The following is a 16,387-nucleotide window of genomic DNA, read 5'->3' on the forward strand; positions in this document are numbered from 1 at the left end:
TAGTTCAATGTTTCCGTTATAATTCGGTGAGCGGTGCTTCGGGAAACCGCAGGAACCAACGTGATTCGCCGATCTTCACGCATGCTTTGCTCAACCTTCAACACTGTCTCCTCAGAAATTGACTATCTCCCGCTCCTTTGTTCGTTGTGAATTTCGGTCCGACCAGCTGCCAACTCTCTACACCACTTACGAACAGTTTTGACATCCATGCACGACTCACCAAACACTTCCATCAATTGTCGATGGATTTCAATCGGCACAGTGCCCTTTGTATTCAAAAACCCAATAACTGCGCGCAATTCGCACTTGGCGGTAACATCTAACGGGAGCTCCATTCTCAACGGCTGCCAAGCCAAGACTTTGTGCCTCAGCGCGGCGTGCGCATGTTTAGACACAGCGCGTGAAGCACTCTTCATAACAGTGTGACCAACTGCCACACAAACAGAGTTCTGTACTTATAAAAAATAGGAGACCTTACTTTTGGGATTACCCTCGTATTTGAGGTCCCAATGATTATTGGCCTTCGGCCAAGAGTGGAAGCATTTCCGAAACGGTTTGTAAACTGTTCGCGTGCAGCCGTGTTTAAAGTATATCGTGCATGGTAAAATGGCGCTATGCAATACCGGCGTCGAAGCAACTGTGCTGCACCACAGGCCACAGATGACAGCGGCGAACGAGGGCTGCGGAGATCTGTACGGGTGAACAGACGGTATAAATGCTGAACAAGTGACCGCCCAGAGTCTGAAACAGGGCCTCCTCAACGATAATTCAGCGAACGTTGCTGCATATGAGCCTCTGTAGCACGAGCCCGGTTCATGCACCCATGCTGACTGCTGTTCATCGGCGACGAGGGATGGAATTTGTACGACAGTATTGCAATTGGACGTCCACTGAGTGGCGACAGGTGGCCTTTCCAGATGAATCCCGTTTTATGTTCCATACGGCGTGGAACGTCTGAATATTCATCCGAAGGGTCCAGGACGGAGGAGGGAGCGTTATGGTCTGGGAAATATTCTCGTGATCTTGCCTATATGATCTCGTAATTCTGGAAGGCACGTTGGGTCAGCAGAAGTAGCCTTCTATCCTCGAGGAGCATGTACGTCCCGAAGGCAGGACCATGCAACGTGTCACACAGCTCACAGTGTTCGAAGAGCACCACGATGACCTTACCGTACTCCTCTGCCACCAAAATCCCCGGATTTAAACCCAACCGAAAATGTGCAGGACTGTCTCGGTCGCGCTGTACGTGCGATGGATCGTAAAAGATAGTTGTTCAGGCTTTTGACGAGTGGTCATATTTATGTGACTAGACAGTGTTGGCCTATGTTTACTTCCCAGGACTATTTATACGATTACCCCTCCACAATGTAAAGTAGCTGTTCTTAGCAAAGTTCTTCCTCTGAATATGTGTATCTCAACTAAGCACACACTCTGTAGCAGTTGATTTTAAACACTGCCACTCGACCTCCGACAGTCTATGCTCGCTTTTGTCCCCCCTACTCGAGGTTTCGTGGCTCTCGTGCATCTTGTAACCAACAACGTCAACAAATGCCATTGCTCGCTCTCTTCAGCACACTCTTTAAACTGTGTTTATCTTCTTGTTTCGCTGAGTTTACATAGACGTTAATTCCTTTCGGTACAGAACTGATAAAAGAGACGAAATACAAGTACACAATTTTGTACATAAATTTTCGTACGTTATACAACATAAATGGCATTACTGAAAAGATTCTTGAAGATTGTATTGTATTGTATTGTATGTTAACCGGTTACCTTGAAACGACGGAGAGGCTCCGTCCCCGCCGCAGCTGCAGTGGTCAACAACCCCACGACGACTACCGCAATCCACTTCACCCCTCCGCAGCCCCACACCGAACCACTCTTTCAGGGTTATTGTGCGGATCGGTTCCCGGTGGATCCCCCCAGGGAACGTCTCACAACATTCGAGTGTAACCCCTACGTTTGCATGGTAAAGTAATGGTGGTGTACGCGTACGTGGAGAACTTGTTTGTGCACAATCGTCGACATAGTGTAGCTGAGGCGGAATAAGGGGAAACAGCCCGCATTTGCCGAGGGAGATGGAAAACAGCCTAAAAACCATCCACAGACTGGCCGGCTCATCGGACATCCACCCAAGTCCGCCGGGCGGATTCGTGCCGGGGACCAGGCGCCCCTTCCCACTCCAGAAAGCCGTGCGTTAGAGCGCACGGCTAACCGGGCGGGCTTCTTGAAGATTGTCTACTTGGTTCTAATACGCATCTATTAAAGGAAGGAAACCAGCGTTTACTACACGTTCACAGTATTTGAATGGGTCCAGGAATATCCGGTTGATGGTTGACGTTTTTTGACTTTGGGGGTTGTTTAAGCCTCTTCGCTTACATTTCTGAAGCTGTAAATGGTTGAGAATATAGATCATGTGGTTGAGACGCTCGTTTCGCTTTACGCTGTTCACATTTGACCCTTCCATTTCTAACAATACCACCACTTGCAAAGTAGGTTAGAAATCAGATTAATAATGTTGCTCACGCAGCATATGTTCGCTTTTTCGGGCAACAACAAAGTTATTGACTGCGGATGGTATCGTCAGAATGGGAATAATGAAGTCACTGTAAAAAAGTCATTAATTTTGGCACTTATCTTGAATGGATTCCCACGCAGATTTCGTCGAAGTTCTTACGGTTCATCTTGTTGATTCTAGGGTGATTCCACTTTTACTGCTACAAGGTCCAGATCTGTATTTTAGCAATATTTGAAGACCTAACAAATGCGTTTTTCAGGAAATTCTTAATGATCGAACAATCTCAGATGAGAACAATGGTATGGTAGTAATAATTTTTGACTTGGTGTTCACGATCCACGTTTTTATTAAACTTCTTGTAAATTCACATATACTTCTTCTTAATTGTCACATCATCAAGAAAACAGTTTTGTATCAATCTTCATATATTTAATTTCCACATTAACCAAACACAAGACTTGACTTCTTTTACAAAGCAAAATAACAACTTAACTTCTGCAAAGTGAAACAAAGACTGCTCTGTGCGTATTCGCGCCAAAACGGTTACAAGTAAGTCAATGATTATGACAGTCTCACAGAAATAAATACACACAAGAACCATGTCACTGTAATATATAGATACATCGGAGTACCTATACATTAATAAAACCAAATTTGAATATTGCCACAAAAATATGTCTGTTACTTCGCAGAAAAGTAGTACGATATTACTGGTATCCAGAACTGGGGTTGGAGTGCCGTAATGGTCACGTAAATACGAGTAAAGAACCATTACACACTGAATTTGTTATCACTGTAGCCCAGGTAACTAGGACAAGTTTTTACACTGTTCTACACATCCTCCAAATCTGGATCTATTTGTCCTCTCTCCCTGGGTATTATAAAGTTTTAATTTTCACCCTGAAAAATCCGTCCTGCGACCATGAAACCTGGTAACAGTGTTAGACCTCGTCTACATATCCACAACACTTTTCCCATCTACGGGTGACTTACCTTGGTTGTTGAATCTGCATTCAGAAAACGGCACCTCAAATATCACCTTGTCACCGAAGCAGTAATTTCTTCATCCAAGGACAGAGAACGATCATTGGGTGCCATGTCAGGAGAATACAGGAGGTCAGTAAAATTTAATAGTCCGAACAACAGCGTTTGTGACTGCGTCCTGTGTAGAGTTATTCGAGGCGACGTCGTGGAGGTAAAACACCCCCTTGTATAGATTCTCGCGTCGCTTCGTCTATATTGCCTTCAATAATGTCATCAGGCGATTTCGATACTATGCTCCCGACGAGCATAATCTTTTAGTACCCCATCATGGCAGTAGCTAGAAACAACATCATCTCGCCCGACGATGGATGGCTGTTCACCTTTGTCAATGGTGGTGAATTACAACAATCTCCTTGCTTTAGCAAGATGTTCCACTGCCTTTAGTTGTAATACATTGACAGTACACGCGAGATTGTCATTGGAGATGAGCAAGTTTGTCACATCTCGCAGTTTTTCTGAAAGTCACTAACATTGCGTCTTCAGAGATCTTCCTTTGCTGCTGTGGAAGTACTGGTCGTGAACCCGTACAGAAGCGGCGGATGTAGTGCTCTGGTGGTGATATTTTAAGAAAATCCTCAGCTATTGCAATGGAGTAATGAGCACACAGTTTAACTTGTTTTAAGGGGTGGTATTTAATTATTCTTGTGGTTCTTCACATCACATCCCTTTACAATTAATTGGTTACACAGCGTTAGTTATCGATTCTGCAGTTGTAGGCAAATTACTCTTTAAGTAATTGCTTCCGACACTCCTTACGCGACCACATGACTGGTTGGCCCTAGATTATGCAATTCTGATATTTTTAATTATATTTTAATAATATTTTAACATTTGACGAGAGCCACCCTCGATACGCTCTATGACTGTGGCCCTTACTCAGACTACCGCTACCAGCATAACTCTCGAGCCAGCCGAGACAAGGGAATTTCTATGTTACTAGTTTCAGCCACTCCCAGCCACGAAAATTTCATTTCACTATACATGTTGGGGCAGCTCAGCCAATCGCTAATTTCTGTCGTGGGTGACGCCATATTGCCAGGCCACGACACGCTGGAACCTCCATGTCAATCAGACGCCGTATTGTCTTTATACGCAGTCAGTAGGATTCTGCAGTCCCAGATACCTGTTATGTAACATAAATGTTACAAAATCCACCTGCTCCCACTGCTTCCTTTGCTCGTTTGACTCGTAGTGTAGTAGATCTAGCAGTCTTCGATGGAGATGAGGCAGCTAAAGACATTGCCTCGATAAGGTTAATACTACTGCAGCCTGACCACTTTGTGGGGCGGTGGTTAGAAAATTTGTTTGTTGTTATATACGTTTGAATGCAGAGTCTAATGCGCTGATGCCACTATAACTGTCCAAATTAAATATTTAAATGAATGCTCGCCATAATTTGATGAATATGCTCATCAAACGCCACGCTAAATAATGGTAGAATGTTTGTCCCGCGGCGGCACGTGAAAATACGACATACGCAAACTGAAGACATATCATTAAAATTATCCCAGAATTAACACTTCACTCGAAAATGATTTCATGGTTACGCGAATCGCGAGTAACTTAATACGGCATTCGAGGCTGTTTATAGGAATGATACCTACGCGACGCGACGCGACTCCCGACACAGGTGGTGTGCTATTCAGCGTCTGGAGAGAACTGGGGCGCAGCGTTCTTATATAAAAAGCCGCGGTGCGGACGGCTAAGGGAACGCCTGATCAAATCGGCTCTCCCGACTAGCCGCTGGGCTAGTAATGCACCACTTTAAGTCATTGAATAAATCATAGCTTCTTTTGCTGATGGCTGATGAAGCTCTCAATTTAAATGTGCATTCAGCACACGGGTAAGTAATCATAATAAAAGTTTGACATGGCTAAGTTAAATATTTTGGGCGAAAGAATTAATTTAATTACACTGCACGCAGTAGACGAGTTCTGAACTGGTCCTTTGGAGATACGCTATCGCTATAGTTTTATAGTTATTTAAATGAAACTTCTCACATCTTTATGATTATAGCGGATCTCCATTCTACTTAAATATAAACATCCTAACCTTATTTATTAGCCTACTTAATCTACCTTGCTTCCTTAATTTTTAAGACAAAAACCAGAAAACCATGAATTTCAACTAAAATCTTAATTTGTGAGATCCAGAAGACTGTTTCTATTAAATATTTATGAAAAAGGAATCTAATTATAAATTTTTAAATCTGTAGCTCTTTTCTGTTGCGCCAATGATTTTTACAGAAAAACGTCCAAATTTCGAAAATGGTTAAAATTATCGAACTGACATTCAACACATGTTAATTTAGTATTACTCCTGACGTGCTAGAAACATTTTAGGTTATTTGCTTAATTTTTAAAGTATTGCGCAACATTTATGACGTCAGAACTAGTTACAGCGGACTGGCTGGCACACAATGGAAGGACTAATGTGAATTTACTATGGCGTGAGTAGGCTGCTTCCCTACATCACCCTCTACTTAAATTTTTTGTTTTTGAATGTTAATGAATGAATAAAAAAATTTAATTACAGAAAGGGAAGCAAGAGTACAGCTTAACTTCCTATGAAAGAAATTAAAATTGAAATGTAAACATGTAGAAACATTAAAAGAAATCAGATTACCTACATTAATTATTTAAATTGCGGGCATGTTCACTGCCTCTTAAGCAACATTATTACTCAAAATTTAAGCAAAGTCAATGAAACACTTTGGCACACATATTGCCTTAGACAAACAAACACATACACATATGTAAAATTATGAAAATCTTAAATCCATTAAATACATTTTTACATACCCAATTTCAAAGAAAATAAGTTATTCAAGATACATAAACAGATGATTATATCTTAGGAGTCTTTTCTAAACGTGAAAGAAAATGTCACAAATCATTTTTACACACGTGGTTGTAGCCGCTTTGGCTGGCGTCCTACACTTCCATTCACAAGGGTAGAGGAGGGGAAGTTGCTATGGTGTGCGTCCTTCACGATCACTCTAAATTACATGGGGAAAGGGGAGGGGTCACTATGATTTGTGTCCAAGTCACTCCACGCTTTCACGCAGCTACCAGGCTGCCATTATCTGGTTTGTCCTGTTGAAGAAACAAAAAGAGTGCCTCAGACTCTGTTCACTTAATATCTATGGGTGGGTCACAATGAAATGGGGATATATACATTTTATCCTTCAGTATTTTGCTGGAACAAAGTTAACAGAACCTTTTTAATTTTACTCTCATGGTTACTTAATTGTCATAAAATCGATAAATAAATGGCTCAAAACGCCGTTAGTCACGTACTAGAGAAAATTAATGCTCATGAATCATATCTAATCTCAATTTATCATTTCTGGGCCGGAACACTGAACCAATGCTCGGTACATTCCTGACAAATCTGTATTTTATTCACTTAGCTGACTCATCTTGGATTACCTTATTCTTAGAGGTAGTATGAGTATATTTGATTAGTAGTTGTTTCTCAGCTTCTTTGTACATGAGAGTAACTTTTGGTAATAGTACAATTCTGAGTGTTCAAAACACACTACGTTCAGTTGAATACTAAATCCACTTATTGGTCCTCTGCTGTTGTGTCAGTTCCACATCTGCAATTATGTACTTACTTTATCGAAGTGTATTTATGCTGAGCTATAAATAATGTTTCACATCTGCCATTATGTTACTCAAATATGTTGCTAGTGTATGTACTTATTTAACACTCACTGTATTAACATTTAAAGCATAGGATAGCACATTTATTCCATATCTATAGTGTATTGCAGCTGATCAGTTTGCTCACGTGGCAATCCATTTCCACTCGATCGGACGTTGAAACCACAGGTATTCTCTCTCGACCTACCACTAAAATGCATTAAGTAATTATGGACGAGCGTAATGCTAAATTCCTTAAACCTATAGGACACCATGAGCTGCTCTGTCTCATCTAACATAAGGGTACCTATGGTCGCATTCACGCCTCCAACTCATAACCTCAATACGTGTAGGTGTGTCCTGTCACACACTACACCAAAATAATGGCCAATTCCAACCTTATAAATACTTCAGGGACTTGTCCTTCACGTCTCAACCACAAACAATGTTCAATTCTATTACACTGCCATTCCTTGCTACACAAGGTGAGTTCATTTTTACAACTTATCTGCATATTTTCATGACACTAAGCACTCTCTCTTACTATTTATTAGTTAGCTCTAATGCATACACTAGGTTTCACTGCAACTTCAGATCCTACTTATACACGAACTTGTATATCTTTTTTAAATTACTATTGGTGGACCATTTCCAATAAAACAACAACTTTCTACTTATAATATTACCAGGGTTCTATACATACTTGTTACTCAAATACATTTGTATCTTAATTACATCATACTCCTCTGTTATTTATGTTACAGTTAGGTTTGTCACATTAGGTATTTTCTTCACTAATCGGTGGATAGAATGGTTACAGAACTCATGGCTTGATAGCCATGACGGAAAATTTTCATATTGGAAAGAATAGGTCAACATCTTTATGGGTAGGAAAGATGAAGATTGAGTGAGATCTGAAATGGGAAAGAAGATCTCACACAGCTGGGACTGCACAGCTGCCACACTGTGTAGAGGTTACAGAACAATCTCCTCCCTACAGAATTCACTAGTATATTATTGGCTTGATAATCATACCGGAAAATTTTTTGTTGGAAAGAAGAGGTCGAAATTTTAGGTGGATAGGAAAGATGAAGAATGAGTGAGACCTGAAAAGGGAAGAAGATCTCACACAGCTGGGACTGCACAGCTGCCACACTGTGTAGAGGTTACAGAACAACCTACTCCCTACAGAATTCATCGGTTTCAGAAAATTTTCATATTGGAGAGAAGGGGTCGAAATTGATGTGGGTAGGAAAGATGAAGAGTGAGTGAGACCTGAAATGGAAAGAAGATCTCACACAGCTGGGACTGCACAGCTGCCACACTGTGTAGAGGTTACAGAACAACCTCCTCCCTACAGCATTCATTTGTTTAATGCTGGCTCGATAGTCATGCCGGAAGATTTAGTATTTGAGAGTAAGAGCAGAAATTTTGGTGAATAGGAAAGATGAAGAATGAGTGAGACCTGAAAAGGAAAGAAGATCTCACACAGCTGGGACTGCACAGCTGCCACACTGTGTAGAGGTTACAGAACAACCTCCTCCCTACAGAATTCATTCACCACCTATGAACTTCTTTAGGTCGATCACGTTCCTGAGACCTACTAGCTTTTTACTCTTAGGGTACTCTAGCCTATATGCATTGGCATGTGGTTTTCCTATGATCCTGAAAGGTCCTTGGTATACGAACATGAATTTCTTTGTTTCTGCATTTATTTTCTTTGATTTTTCCTTGGTTTTGACAAGGACTAACTGACCTATTTCAAAACTGGTGGGTACAGCTTTTGCGTCATGACGCTTCTTCCTTTCCAATGCTCTTTTTCTTATACTTGCCCTAGCCTTTAACTTCTTCTCGTCTGTGGATATTTGCGTTAGAATAGGTAATTCTACCATATCTGCAATCACATTGTGCGGTTCTTGGCCAAACATCAATTCGCAAGGTGCAAAACCAGTTGCATCATGTCTTAAGTTGTTAATTACTTTCTCAAAATACTTAATGTGCACTGCCCAACTTGAGTGTTTCGGAGCACAATAAGTTCTGCAAAGCCTATTCAATTCTCTCATAATACGTTCACTCATATTTCCTTGGGGGAAATACGCAGATATTTTCAGATGTTTCACGCCGGCCTTATCTAGACATTCCTTAAATCTATCAGAAGTAAATTGAGGCCCATTGTCTGACAGCAAATTTTTCGGAACGCCAACGTTCACGAAGAAATCTTTTTCCAACTTTTCTACCAACGTTTTTGCATTTGCTCTTTTAATCGGGTATAGCTTATCATGTTTACTGAATCCATCCACAACAACAAAAACATGGGTGCACCCACCTCTCGAAGCAGGAAGAGGGCCAAACAAATCACAAGCCAGTAATTCTAGGGTTTCAGTAGGCTCTACTGAATGCATATCCCCTTGTATTCTGGTGTTAGCAGCACGGACTTTCTGGCACACTACACAAGATGCTAGACGCTTGGCCACACGGCGGTACATGTTGTCAAACACAACCTTCTCTTTTAATTTTGCAATGCACTTCTTTGCACCGTAGTGCCCATACCTCAGGTGTACATAGTCGATTAGTAAGTCTACATGTTGTGAGGGAAAGCACAGCTTCCACTCAGAAACACCTACCTTTTTCCTCCTAAACAGAATACCTTTATGCAGACAATAGTATTGCGAAACCTTAGGATAGTTCGCATTTCCTAAATAGATCTTCACTAATTTCAGTTGGTCATCTGCATTCTGCTCACGTCTCAAGTTCTTAATCACTCCCTTTAATGCACTTTCTTCCTTTACTTCGTGCAATGCAAACATTCGAACTTCACTTAGGTCTGTTGCTGTAATTCCCGCGTCATCACAGAGCTCCGCACTTCTAGATAACCCATCAGCTACTAGATTGTCTTTCCCTTGAATATATCTAACCTCAAGGTCAAACTGCTGGAGATACAATGACCATCTTACCAAACGAGCATTCCTCAACTTACAGGTCTTTAAAAAGGTCAACGCCTTATGGTCACTGTAAACAATTATCTTGTGACCCAATAGATACTACTCAAATTTCGTTCCCCAAATACAATTGCCAATGCTTCCAGTTCTGAGATGCCATAATTTCTCTCTGCCGCCTGTAAAGATCGACTCGCGAAAGCTATAGTCTTGTGCACTTCTTATTCGTTCTCTATTTCTACTTGGAATATCTCCACAGCTATACCATAGCCACTAGCATCAACAGACATACAGAATGGTTTTTCAAACTCAGGATGATGTAAAATAGGACTATTAATTAAAGATTGTTTAAGCACCCCAAACGCCTGTTGACATTCTGCTGTCCAAACCCAAAGGGTATTCTTTTTCAGCAGGAGTGAAGACGGCGCATTAAAAGCCTGATCACTAACAAAACGCCTATAGAAACCGAAAAGACCGAACATCGATCTCAACTGCTTCTTGTTTCTGGGAGCCTCAAATTTTTCAATGACTGCTAACTTGCCTGGGTCAGGCAGAATACCCTTTCCACTTATCATATATCCCAAGAAACCTATTTCCTCTTTAACGCACTCTGTCTTTTCAATCTTTAGCTTCATGCCACCTCTCTCAATAGCCTCTAACACTTCCTCTAATAAAGCTATGTGTTCTTCCCAGGTAGGAGTTGCTATTAACAGATCATCTACGTAGACTGTTATTTTATTACTTAAGGCTGGTCCTAAAACATGGCACATCACACGTACGAAGGCACAAACAGAGATATTAAGTCCGAAAGGTACCACACGGTATTGGTAACAAACTCCTTCGTACAAGAAAGCTGTGTACTTCCTTGAACTTTCCGCCAGTGGCAAATTCCAATATCCACACGTGATGTCCATAGAAGTTAAGAATTTTACTCCCCGGAACTTTTGCAATAACTCGTCCATGTTCTGCGGTCTATCACTTTCCCTAACCACTATTTCATTCAACCAACGAGCGTCCAAGACCAATCTGACACTCCCGCCTCTTTTTGGTACAACAACAAGAGGATTATTGTACTCACTGACCGCTTTTTCAATCACACCCCACTTTAGCATTCTCTGTATCTCCTTTCGAACTGCCTCCTGCCTAGCTACATGTACTTGGTATGGCTTCCTGAAAAACACTTGGCCAGGTTTCACCTTTAATTGACATTCATAACCTTTGACCACGCCAGGTCGATCTGAAAATACCTTATGATGCCTTTTTAAAACCTGTCTCAGTTCTTCCTTCTGATTAGCTGAAATTTTATCGATTTCCTGCAATTTAGCTTCTATTTTGTCCTAAATAATTGCTTCTTCTTCTTCTGTGTTTAGCTCACTGTTACTAAGATTAACACTTTCGTCCCAATATCTCCTATTTTTCAGAACTCGTATAGGCAGCTCCCAAGTTTCATCATTAGTTACTACATGTTTATCACTAAAAGATACTGTAATTATTCCAGTTATTGGCAAGACCATTTTTAACTGGCTTCTTTCAAAGTCAACAACACTCTGATATTTTGACAAGAAATCTATGCCAATTAAAACCTCAATACTGAGATTGTTTACAATTAAACATGGATGATCAATTAAGTTACCATAAATGTTAAAGGGCAGCAAAGCTTCTTGCTTTACCGTTTTTGACACCTTGCCAGTAGCACCAATTATCCTTAGTCCTGATACCCCCATTACTGTAAGTTTGTCTTTACCAGGTAATGCATCAAAGAAGGACTGAGATATCGCACTCACCTCACTTCCGCTGTCTAAGAGACAACGTACATTGATACCCAACATATTCACTATTATTATAGGATGGCTTATTCTAGTTTGTACAGGTGGTTCCTCAAACTCATCCAATAGTTCCTTTTGGATTTGTCTCCAACTAAAGTGATCGACATCTGTCTTCATTACATTTAGGTCAAAGTGTGTAGGGGTTTCCTGAATTACATTTTCAGCTGCCTTTTCCAGTCGGTCTATTAATTTCAAATCGAAACACCGCACGACTTCATTACATTTAGTTTGCTGAACATGACCCAAATTACTGTAGTCTGAGCGATTCTGCGCCTCCAGACCGGGCATAACACTAGTTATAGCCAAACCACTTTCATTATTATTGTCAGGTTCCTTCTCAAGCGACAACTGGTCACAGCTACTGGGTTCATCGACCCCCAACAGGCTACCCTCTACGTTCTCACTTACCTCCTGTCCTAAATCTATTAGTGCAGTATCAACCTCCTGCACAGGCACTTTAGATAAGAGCACATCATCCTCATCGTAAATATAAGCATGAATTTCTTCTGCTTCTTCACCTGACAATTCAGTATTTTGTAGCTCTTCCCTACTGTTACACTGTTGCACCTTCTCTTTCTCTTTCCACTTAGAAAGCGTCTCCAACACGGTATCTATCAAATACTGTGAGTGATCTAATATTTCTGCTGTATCCTTAGATGCTACCGACCCTTCATCCACATGTTCAGTCTGAGTATTCTGATCTGTCTTACCAATTACCGTAACTACTGGCTTAGGAAAAGTAACCGCCTGGTGATCGCCAGTGTCCTCATAGACAGGAACTAGTTTTCCTGCCTCGGCCTACTACTGTTTTCTTTATTTCCATTATAGTTAACTGGCACAGATTTGCTTTCCGTACTGTTTTTTACCTGCATAATTTTGTGTGGAACAAAATTATTATCATTTGGATGCCATTGTTGGCTATGATAATTATTTCTCCAATTCCTACCTCTCTTAGGATGGCGAACACCTACTGTTCTGATGTTTACATTGCCATTCTGCTCGTTCTTAAAATTACTACTATTGTTATTAGCATTTCTGTTATAACGTGCTTGCTCCTCATTGGCAGCAACACGTTCTACACGTTCCAAATACTCAATGAAACGATCCAGATTGTCTCTAGGGGCAGATATAATTCTAGTTTGCCAATACCATGGCAGTTTGGCTTCAAGACCTAGTATTATCATTTCAGGTTTTAGCTTTTCCGCCAAATGTGACAAACGTGAGATCCATGACCTGGCAAACTCTTTAATAGATTCCTTGACTGCATTGAAGCGTTTTCCACTCCAAAATTCTCTCAACACTTCATTTTGCTTGTTACTAGACCAATACTCATTAATAAAAGCTGTTTTAAATTCTGCTAATGTTTTACACTTCAACATAACATCAGCTGACCAACGCATGGCGTCACCTGCTAAATGGCTTCTAATAAATGAGATTTTCTCTCGTTCAGACCAAGTTGGTGGAATCACATCTTCAAAATCGTTCCAGAAGTCTAGCAGGTGGATATTTTTATCTGGATCGAACCGCAAGAACTGCCGACACCCGATAAAAGCGGCGTTTGCAGCTACAACTTGTTGTACACTACCATTACCAGAAGTTACTGAAGCTACTTTATTCTCAATGTTAGCAATGTTAGTATTAATATTTTCTACTCTCATTTCAACATTATCTACTCTTTGCACAATATGAGTAGTATCAGTTTTGATTGTGTCTACTTCTGCTTGACATATGTTTACTTTTATATTAACATCTTTAAACCTATCTGAGCACAGTTCAGATTCCGCCTCGATCTTTTCTGTTAACTTGTGCTCCAGCTTCGCATCTTCCATTTGGAAGTCTTTGCGAACCTCAGCAACTTCGGATTTTACTGTTTTATACATTTCAGAAAATTGTTGAGCAACCTTTTTCTTAATATCCTCATGATTGTAATCAATTTTATAATTCAAACTGTCCAGATCCTCTTTCAACTTATTGCACCCTACCTTGAAGGTATCGTCCATTACCTCCAATCGTTTATTAAAATTAGTTTGGCTGGCCACAATCTCATACTTTAATTCAGCATTATTGGATTCTAATTTATTGTCCATTGCCTCAAACCGTTTATTAAAATTTGTTTGGCTGGCCACAATTTCAGACTTTAATTCAGCTATCATTCTAGCATTACTGGCTGACATTTTTGCATTACTGGCAGTTATTGCTTGTAATATAACATTTAAATCAATAGCCCCTGTGTCTTTGGGTTGCTCAGTAGCTGGCTTTTTATCACACTCAGGTGACGAAAAACTAGCTCCAACACCAGAACCATCAAAACTAAATGAAACTTCTGTTTGATCAGTCATATCTAACTTCTCCTGTTTAAACTCTACCACCTCTGATGACTGTTTCGTTTTTAATTCATCAGATAAACTATCATCCAATAAATTAACAATTTCTCATTTCTGCTTTACTACAGGGGTCTCTATTATTGAATCATTGCCCCTTTTCACACTACTGTCAGGAGACAATACTTCATATTCCACTTTAACTTTACTACTTTAAGCATATTTACACTTGAACCGTTGTCTGGATTTACAGTTCCTTCAACAGACATAGGTTCTAATTTAACTTTAACCTCAGTTTCTTTTGGTGGTTCCATCGCTGACAGTCTTTTAGTGCAGGTTAGTAAAATTTTTAACAGCTTTTCACTTAACTTAGTTCCTTCTGCACGACGTACGGCGTTGCCGGCGCTGCGTACCAGGATTACTGATGTGACGTGGCACGTTGAACTGCAGGCGGCACTTCGACGGCTGTTGTGGGTTTGCGTGGCCCGCAACTGCAGGCGCAGCTCCGGCTGCTCCGGCGGACGACTGCGATGAGGCGAAACTGGCTTCTCGCGATGCTGGCAGCGCCGCTAGACTCAGTGCCAGCTCCGTCAATCCAGATGCATTGTTAATCCAATTGCGTCGTCCACATGCACACGTAACACTTTCACTGTTCTATTACTCAGCTGCGTGTCGCATTTCACTCACGAATCCGAATATATAAAAATCACTTTCACTTTTACTCAGTTTTTTCTTTTTCCCGGCCGATGCACCATATGTGGGGTGGCGGTTAGAAAATTTGTTTGTTGTTATATACGTTTGAATGTAGAAATACTTCCCAGCCGATTATCCATATGTGGGGCGGCAGGTGGAATAATGTACTGTTGTATAAATGTTCCTATTATTTATACTTTTGTTTGCCGTTCTCAACACTGGCTCTCTAACTACAATATTGGCAACCAGAAAGTGATTAACAAAATGTGAAGCCTGTAATTAGAATTCCTAGTGCCCACTTCATCTGAGAAACACACTTATAGCTGCAGCTTATAGCTCTGAGGAATTAGGAGATTGTCTGGGATTCATAATCAAAAACGATCGTGAAAAAAAAACTTTCTCTGTATTCTGAAAGTCACAGATGAAAAAAAAAAGAAGAATCCACACAATCTAACTAACAGAGCAGTTCAGAGTCTAATGCGCTGATGCCACTATAACTGTCCAAATTAAATATTTAAATGAATGCTCGCCATAATTTGATGAATATGCTCATCAAACGCCACGCTAAATAATGGTAGAATGTTTGTCCCGCGGCGGCACGTGAAAATACGACATACGCAAACTGAAGACATATCATTAAAATTATCCCAGAATTAACACTTCACTCGAAAATGATTTCATGGTTACGCGAATCGCGAGTAACTTAATACGGCATTCGAGGCTGTTTATAGCAATGATACCTACGTGACGCGACGCGGCGCGACGCGACGCGACTCCCGACACAGGTGGTGTGCTATTCAGCGTCTGGAGAGAACTGGGGCGCAGCGTTGTTATATATAAAGCCGCGGTGCGGACGGCTGAGGGAACGCTTGATCAAATCGGCTCTCCGGACTAGCTGCTGGGCTAGTAATGCACCACTTTAAGTCATTGAATAAATCATAGCTTCTTTTGCTGATGGCCGATGAAGCTCTCAATTTAAATGTGCATTCAGCACACAGGTAAGTAATCATAATAAAAGTTTGACATGGCTAAGTTAAATATATTGGGCGATAGAATTAATTTAATTACACTGCACGCAGTAGACGAGCTCTGAACTGGTCCTTTGGAGATACGCTATCGCTATAGTTTTATAGTTATTTAAATGAAACTTCTCACATCTTTATGATTATAGCGGATCTCCATTCTACTTAAATATAAACATCCTAACCTTATTTATTAGCCTACTTAATCTACCTTGCTTCCTTAATTTTTAAGACAAAAACCAGAAAATCATGAATTTCAACTAAAATCTTAATTTGTGAGATCCAGAAGACTGTTTCTATTAAATATTTATGAAAAAGGAATCTAATTATAAATTTTTAAATCTGTAGCTCTTTTCTGTTGCGCCAATGATTTTTACAGA

Source organism: Schistocerca piceifrons, chromosome 2, assembly GCF_021461385.2.
Source record: "Schistocerca piceifrons isolate TAMUIC-IGC-003096 chromosome 2, iqSchPice1.1, whole genome shotgun sequence".
Taxonomy (NCBI): domain Eukaryota; kingdom Metazoa; phylum Arthropoda; class Insecta; order Orthoptera; family Acrididae; genus Schistocerca; species Schistocerca piceifrons.